Source organism: Palaemon carinicauda, chromosome 3 (genome assembly GCF_036898095.1).
Source record: "Palaemon carinicauda isolate YSFRI2023 chromosome 3, ASM3689809v2, whole genome shotgun sequence".
NCBI classification, from domain to species: domain Eukaryota; kingdom Metazoa; phylum Arthropoda; class Malacostraca; order Decapoda; family Palaemonidae; genus Palaemon; species Palaemon carinicauda.
In genome coordinates, this window is record NC_090727.1 from 126153179 (window position 1) to 126161768 (window position 8590).

At 45.1% G+C, this 8590-nt stretch overlaps 1 protein-coding gene across 4 annotated transcripts in view; it reads right to left on the reverse strand.

Annotated features, from left to right (window-relative positions):
- Mpi (mannose phosphate isomerase) overlaps positions 1-7251 on the reverse strand; it is a 169035-nt gene extending 161784 nt beyond the window's left edge. Inside the window, exon 1 of one of the 4 annotated variants that reach the window (XM_068370558.1) lies at positions 7092-7251. The gene's annotated coding sequence lies outside the window, so the exon portion shown is untranslated. Of the gene's footprint in view, positions 1-6774; positions 6902-7087 lie in introns of those variants that run through there. The other 3 variants (XM_068370559.1, XM_068370561.1, XM_068370560.1) reach the window with 3 other exon arrangements.
- Positions 7252-8590: the final 1339 nt, after the last annotated feature.

Genomic DNA, 8590 nt, shown 5'->3' on the forward strand with positions numbered 1-8590 from the left:
AGCGGAGGAGACGGATGCCGATCCTGTGTGCCCACGAAGATATCAGGGTGAACACTGGTGAATACCTGAGGTGCTGTGGAGAGACCGAAACACAGCACCTTGAACTGGTAGATCTTGTTGTCTAGGCTGAATCTTAAGTACTTCCTGGAAGACGGATGGATTGGGATCTGGAAGTACGCGTCCTTCAGATCCAGTGTAAAAATGAAGTCTTGCGGTCTCCCTGCAAGTTTGACCGTGTCTGCGGTCTCCATGCTGAACGGAGTTTGCTTGACAAACTTGTTCAGAGCTGAGAGGTCGATGACCGGTCTTCAGCCTCCAGATGCCTTCTTTACAAGAAAGAGTCGACTGAAGAAGCCTGGGGAGCCGTCGACGACCTCCTGGAGAGCATCCTTCTTGAGCATGGTCTCGACTTCTGCCCGAAGGGCTAGCCCCTTTACCGATCCCATGGCATAGGAGCTCAACGACACTCGATTTGCTGTCAGGGGAGGAAGAGATGTTATGAACGGGACGCTTTATCCCTGACTGATCATGGAGATCGTCCAGGAATAGGCCCCGAGTTGCTACCACCTGAATGCGCAAATTTGGTGGACATGCAGGGGGATTGCCAATCCTAGCGTTTGCGGCCTCGGCCTCTCCCTCTAGGATTCATGCCTCCCCTGAAGGACTTTCCGCCCTTCTTGTCTTTGACAGGAAAGGGATGCTGCTTGAGCACCTTCGTCTTTGCTGCCACTGCCGGTTTCGTCGTCTTGGACTGGCGAGGTTGTGGGGGTGCTGGAGGTTAGTAGGGCTTAGATGTAAGAGCCCTTTGGAGAAGAGAATCGTGGTTCGATTTCCTCCACCTCTCAGCTGCCTGTTCCACATCTTTGGGCTCAAACAGGCTCTTTCCTAGGATGGAAGAGTGTCTGAGCTTGCAGACATCCACGGCTTGGACCTTCGAGTGGAACCTCTCGGTTACCGCATCATGTCGTTTCAAGATTGAGTTTGCCCACAAGTTCACAACTTGGTGGGCCAGAAACTCGATGGTATGTGTGCCCGAGAGGAGGAAGGTCTCCAGTGCCTTCCTGGTGCTCTCCTTGGACAGATCCTCGGATCGCAGCAGGATGGCCAGAGACCCTAGCCAGACATCCAGCCATGAAGTGGCCTGCATGGCACACTTTACGACCTTCTCCTGACTCAGGATCTCTGTTGCCGAGAATGTCACCTGCCGGCTGGAGAGTCTCTCAAGAGAGACTCCCGTGGTAAGCTCTTCCACGGAGTGGTGGAGCGAGAGAGCTAAACAAGGCTCCTCCATGATCTCAAAGTACCTCCTCTGTTGCACACGAGGAGGTGGGAGGAGCTTGTTACCAGCAGAGGAACGGCTGGAGGAGGCGAGCTCGGAAAGCTGGTCCTCAACCTTATCTCTGGCACTCCTCACCCCTTGAGACCAAGGCAGAGCCGCACTGGCCTTGGAGAGTTTCTGAGTGCCATAGACTCGGTCCAGGACCGTATGCTTGCCTTCACGAGGGGCGGTCTCCGGGTCCTTGAACTTGTTGAGATGCCTCATCAGAGTCAGTTCTTGCCAGAAGGCGTGCTCTGAATCATGCTGCTCTCCTCCTGGTGAACTGGCAGCAAAGTCTCCTGTCCCCAACTGCTCTACTTGGGGGGACACGTGGACGTTCTCCTGGGGTCTCGCTGGCTCTGGTCGAATCCTGGAAGAAGACTTCGGGACAGTCTTCGTTTCCTTCGGTTCCCTTCTAGGAGGGATGCAGGACTCCAGTAAAGAAGTCTAAGGGCTCTTCTCCGCCCCAACACGCGACGATTCTCCTACTCGTGGTGGGGTCTCTCCCATTGTTCGGTGGGAGAAGGTCTCACCTCGATAGATTCTCCTGAGGACGGAAAAGCTTCGTCCACAGGAGGAGAGAACGTCTGAGGGGGGGGGGGAAGGAGCCTTCCTTACGGACTTCTTAGCAGCAAGTTTAACCCTAGGAGAAGTCACCACGAACTCTACTCCTCTCTTCCTCTTCAGTGGGGTGAAGCTGTCGTTGGTTTGAGACCCAAATCAGCGAAGGCAGGTTTAACAGTCTGGACGACAGCTCTGATAAGGGACCCAAACCAAGGCTGCCGACTGACAGACGCAGTGTCAGAGACTCCCACTGGAGGGAAGAAGATCGGGCGATCCTTCAGAGTAGAAACCATAGGGTCTGCCTGAAAGGAAGAAGAAGAAGATTGGTGCCTAGACCTCTCTGAAGACTTCCCCTCCTCCTGCGAGCGCGCTGTTCTGCACTTGTGGGGGGGGGGGTCGTGAAGATGATGACCTGGTTGTATGCGCTCCTGAAGAATCGCTAGGCTGCTCGCATTGCGAAACCGGGCGGGAATCGTGCTTGGGGTCGCGCTGGTGCTCGCGCGATGGAAAAATAGCAGGTTCGCGTGCGGGCGAACGTTCGCACGCGGATATGAAAGCGCGGGCGAGGGTGCGCGTGGGCCTAGGGGCGAGCGTTGGCGGCCGGGAGAATGACGGCGCGCAGGCTAGCGATGGCGCGTAGGGCGAGAAGGTGAGCGACCACACACAGGTGAGATTGCGCGTGGGCGCATAGGTGACCTTCGGCGAGCAGGATCGTGGGCGTGCGGGCGTGCTGGAGAGTGCTTGCGCGCAGGCGATGGATCACGCGGGCGCGCAGGTGTGCGATCTGGAGAAGACAGCTGGGGCGCAGGACCAGTAGGTGGGCGCGTGCAGGAAACTTCTCGTGAGCGTGTAGTGTCTCATTCAACTCTGGAAGTGCGCAGAGGTGAGTGCGCACGATGGCGCGCAGAAAAGGGCTGACGCGTGGGCAAGTTCCGAGGGCGCGCAGGTAATCGCGGGCGAGAAGGAGAAGGAAGAGTCTTCTTGCCTGCACCCAGATCTGGAGATCGTGGGGGCGCGGGCGAACGATGGCGCGCAGGAGAAGATCGCTGGCGAGATGGAGATTGTGGGCGCGCAGATGTGCGCTGGCGAGTAGGAGGTCGCTGGTGCACAGGAGATCGCTGGCGCGTGGGTGAGCGCTTGAGCTCAGGTGAGCGCTGGCGAGTAGGAGATCGGTGACGAGCAGGAGAGCGCTGACGAGTTGACTCTGCTATTGCTGCAGGAGATCGCTGGCGCGTTGATTCTGGTGCAGGAAGGTCCTCAGCAATAGCAGGAGAGCGCTTGCGCGCAGGAGAACGTGGGCGCACAGGTGAAACCTGTCACTTAAGGGACTTACTCACATTGTGAGATAAGCCCTTTTGCCCCGAAGGGACCGGAGCCCGTTGGAAAACGGGGTGCGTGGGCGCCCACTGCGCGTCAGCTTCCAGGAACGGTGAAGGATGATCCACAGGTCTGGCAGGCGTGGGAGATCGCGAACAATCTGCAGAGAGGTCCAGTGATGCGGCTGCAATGGTTGACTCACGTCGAGGAGGAACCTCTGCGGGGGATGTCGAGGACGAAGAACTGAAGAGGCGCCTCCTAACTCCCTTGTAGGGAGAAGGAAGACCTCTACGGCGAAGAGGAGGGCGAGCCTTGCGGCGAAGACGACCTCTAGGAGCAGGAACACCATTGTCGGTCCTCCGAAGAGGAGCCTCTGTCAGTGAACTCCCCCGAGGGAGAGAATCACCCGCAGGAGAGACCGTTGAACTCAGCTCCTCCCTCGAAGGATGTTCGGAGGGGGGAACTGAGCCTTCAGCAACATCAGCAACCAAGGCAGGGGTTTGACCCGACCCGTCGGAAGCCTCTGCCACAACAAAGTCGACGATAGACAGAGGATTTACCTCCGTTATCGCCGGCGACTGTTTGACAGCTGCGCCCAACTGGATCAAGTCAAACAGGGCTTCCCTGGAGGGCGAACCCTTAAGCCCCAAGGAGGCCCAAAGCTGTAATAAATCATCATTATACACAGTGTTATTAAAATCTTCCCCCGGAGGAGGAGGAGGAGCTGCCTCGCTATGGGAGGCAACTCCCTCTCCCGAACCCCGAGGTTGGTCAACAAAAGAATGGCCTACGCTACCATTTTCCGGCCTCTCACGAGAGACCGATCGAGTGGGAGCTTCGGAGGAGGTTCGGGCAATGGAAGAAGAGTCCTTGGAACCTTCCTTCTTCAAGGAAACCCTTGAAGGAGAAAGATCCCGATTAGACTTCTTCTTCGGTCGCCGGGAAAACCTCTCCCACTGGGAGGTAGACCACTCCCTGCACACTTTGTCTCTATCACACCGTTGACCTCTGCAGTACGGACACAAGGTGTGAGGATCCGTCTCTACCGCCGACATAAAAGTCCCACAAGGGCGGTCGGGTAAGCCAGGGCACTTCCGCATGATAGAGGTAGAGGCCAACTTCCAAACACACAACAGTAAGGAAAAGCAAAAAAAAAGATTAAGGCTATCAATATGCGAGGGTGAAGTAGACACGTCTGACCATCACCCGAGCCAAAAGCGAAGTGAATCAGTTCACTGGTGTGTGAGGGGGGAGGGGTAGCTAGCTACCCCTCCCCTACCCCCTTGCTGACTAGCGAGAGGGTAGTTAACCCTCGTTAAAAATCTAATGGCTCGTCATTCAGCTATGCCGAAAGTAATACCCCATGTAAATAGCGTGGTTTGTATTTCGGTTACGGAACAATTAAATTTTCAAAGGCCTTTCCAGCTTCACTAAAGTCATATTCCTATTAAAGGACAGAGGTTTTTTTTTTATTTGTGAAGGAACAAATAGAAATTTCCTACTTTAACTTTAATAGGTCACTAAACTGTCCTTAAAGGAATAAGGAAGAGGAATGAAATAACTCAAAGGTAAAGTACATAGGTAAGATAAGTGGAATGGATTGTTTAGAATTTATAGGTAGGACCTAATGCCTTACGTTCAAGTTATTATTTACCTCTGTATTTACTCAAGACATATTTTTGGCAAAATTGGTGGTAGTTGATGAAGGGAGAACATATTCACCCCACAGGACAGAGCCTGCCTTAACTATGGGACTTTTTTTATCAGGTCCCATGCCCCTTGAAGGGATTGAATGATAGATTATTAAAAATTTTCTAGCATCATATTTTGCGAGGATTATATAGGCCTACTCATGTTGCCCCTTGAAGGGATTAATTGATAGATTATTAAAAACCTTGGTAAAATGATAGAACAGTGAAATAAACAGTTTGTAAAAGGTTGTAGATGATGATTTCTGGCAGATATCCATAGATTTTGAGTTAAGGAGGGTTGACTATCATAACTGAAAAGCAATGGCTTTGCATTTGGTATCATCACCAATTATGTTCAAAATGCCTCAAAATATGCTGTTTACCAGTCTAATTATATGATATTTCCCTTTCTTTATTTACAATTTGTTATTTACGACAGCCATCATCATAAAATAACTAGTCGTCATAATAAAAAATTTATCATAATTAAAACCCAAGAAATAATAATGAAACATGGTCTAAACAATGGAGCTTTTGTTTGTCAAGACATCCGGACACATAAAAAGTTATTTTCCATCGTATTTTCCAAGGGGGATTTTATTATGGTTACGGACGGAAAAAGCTTTTCTACTTAAGACAAAAGTTTCCTACAGATAAATGTCCATTTTCTTTGAAAATGACATTTATTTTCACTGCAAATAATAACTTAACTATCTAAGAAGTAATAATCAAAGGGGATATCAAGCGCAGCTCAGCATGTACCGCTTGCCAGTACATAGGTGCCTGATGTTTTTTTTATTGCAAGCAAAGTGAGAGCATGGCGGAGCAAAAATCATTAGATTTCTAAAAAAATATTCCAGTTCTTAGACAATCTAACAGATTTTTTGTTTATTTGCTGCTTGAATGAAAGTCAAATTCAGTGAAAGTACATTTTTTACTATAGGAAAAACTATTTTTTCTGTTCAAAATGTTGGTCCATCCGTAACTATAATGTTCATCGTATTACAAATACCTCATTACTTGAGCTGGTGATTTATCGGTTTTTGCTCTGCTGTAGCACGCTTCTCTCGCGATTAAACTTATTTCATTGCTCCTATGTTATGGGAAGAGGAACATGTTTTGCTACAAGCATTAGTCCCAGGGCCTAGTATTTCAGTGTTAATTATCAATTATACAATTTAACAAAAGGTGAATTGTAGCTTCACACTCCAGTCTCTTTTTGAACATGAACTTGGCTTCTATTTTCCATTATCTTACTAAATATATCAGAAACACATTTCTACCCCAACATTTTACTATTAACTTAAAAAAAAAAAAACTTATTACATTGTATATAATTCCAATATTCAAAACAAAGGGGATAAAGATATAAAACATTGGGCTCATTATTCTGTTCGAGCAAGTAACTTACATAGAAGCAACACCAATCAGTTTTCCTCTGAACTACCTGATGAAAGGAGGTTCATATGGCAGGTGCTAAGATGACATAAGGAGAAAACGAAATTTTTTTTTTATTAAAATCTGTAACTTCATAAATAAGAGTTTTTGCCAGTAGTATATGGGATTCAAAATAGTGAATTTGCAAATATCTATTCAATCATGAAAGTTTCAATGACCTAACTAATAGTGCATCGTTCTATAATGAAACCCACCAGAAGTGCATGGAGTTGCAAAATGTACTCAGGTCAGGTTAGGTTACCAACACGAGTCCATTCCTTACTATCTTATTTCATATTTTTTAGTTATCCTTTGGGATTGCTGTACTTACAGTCAGGGTAACCATTCCTAGAAAAAAAATAACCTTTTCCCTATAGAAAAACGCCCGTTTCCTTCGAAAATAACATTTATTTTTGTCGTAAAACTTTACCTACAGTGCACCATTACCATGAACGTTGACCGTATTTAAGCCTAGCCTATCGGATGTCTAACTAGCTTAAATTAATGTAGCATAAAGTGGGCTTGGGTCTTTGGATATGGTTGTGTTACGTCGTGATCATTGGTTAAATGAACAACCGTAATCACTAAAATAAACAACCGGAAACGTATTTATGAACCGGATAAGTATACAGGATAATTATCGATATTTAACCACTGACGTGCTGTTATAATGATAGTTTTATGAACATTATTATGTTGAATAATAGAATTAGTAGTTTCCTTACCTATATATTTTATAGTTAATAAATATAAAGCTTACTTACAAAAACACTAACAGTTTTGACCTTTAGTTTGCGTCAAAGACAAACACCGAAATGTCAACAAACGGAGGATGTGTTCAACTTCACTGCTTATTCGCCACGGTAAACTGAGCGACGTGGCAGTTTTAGCCTTTGTTACAAGTACTTTTATCTATGTTCTTAGCCTAAAACTGGTTACAGCTATCCATTAATCAGTTTGGAGTTCAATGATATTAACTCCAAATCTCTATTTTACCAATCCCGCCCCCCCCCCCAAAAAAAAATACTTTATTTTTTTCTAATACCCTTAGGTAGGATCTTTTCAAAATTGGATTTTTTACTCTTAGAATAATTTCATCTATATAAATGATGATACTGAAACAATTTTATTATTTTTTTTTAGATTTCTCATATATCACTTGTTTCAAAGTCACAGAGCATAGCTGTCCTGATCATAATATCCTGTCATCCACATCTATTTACAGATATTTATTTCTCACCCTTCTATACTCTTAACTGTAAACGGTATATTTGCCTCATTTTTATTATAATTCGAGTAAGATACATTTAAACTGTATAACGACAGGACCACTTCTACTGGTGATGAATGCAAACAGTTTTCAGTTATCTTCAAGAAAAAAGCAAGCTAAAATTGTTTTCTACATCTACTTAATTACACGGACCATTTTAAGTTCACTGAATCGATGTCGAAGTGAACGTTCAATACCCCAAAATGATGCAATTTATTCGCGCTACATTCAAACGGGGATAAGGACTATATTGCCATTAAAACAGCCATTTAATTGAATGACAACACGATTTTCATTGCAAATACTGTGCTTATATATATATATATATATATATATATATATATATATATATATATATATATATATATATATATATATGTGTGTGTGTGTGTGTGTGTGTGTGTGTGTGTGTGTGTGTGTGTTTTATGTATCTGGGACGCTGCCGATATCTACGTTACATTTTGACAAGTGCTCCAAATTTAATTCTCTCTCTCTCTCTCTCTCTCTCTCTCTCTCTCTCTCTCTCTCTCTCTCTCTCTCTCTCTCTCTCTCTCTCTCTCTCACAGGATACGATATAACATCACTTGCAACAATAACTATACATTACCCCATACACAAAGAGTTAATACTTTGATTATCTGAATCGCCTGTAAATCTGTATGTATATGGACTCGTAATTATTAATATATATATATATATATATATATATATATATATATATATATATATATATATATATATATATATATATATATATATATTACGTTTGGTGATAGATTGAAAAAAGAAAATCAGACAATGGCTAGGTTAAGTAAAATTGAAAATCAAATCGCCTGAAATTACATATAAAATCAGACTATATATAAGTTTTCTGAGATCGGTGTTACTCTATGGACATGAGTCATGGTATGACAATGAAACAATCTCAAATAGATTTTATAGAATTGAGCAATAAACCCTCAGATAGATATTGGGAGTTAAATGGCAGGAAAG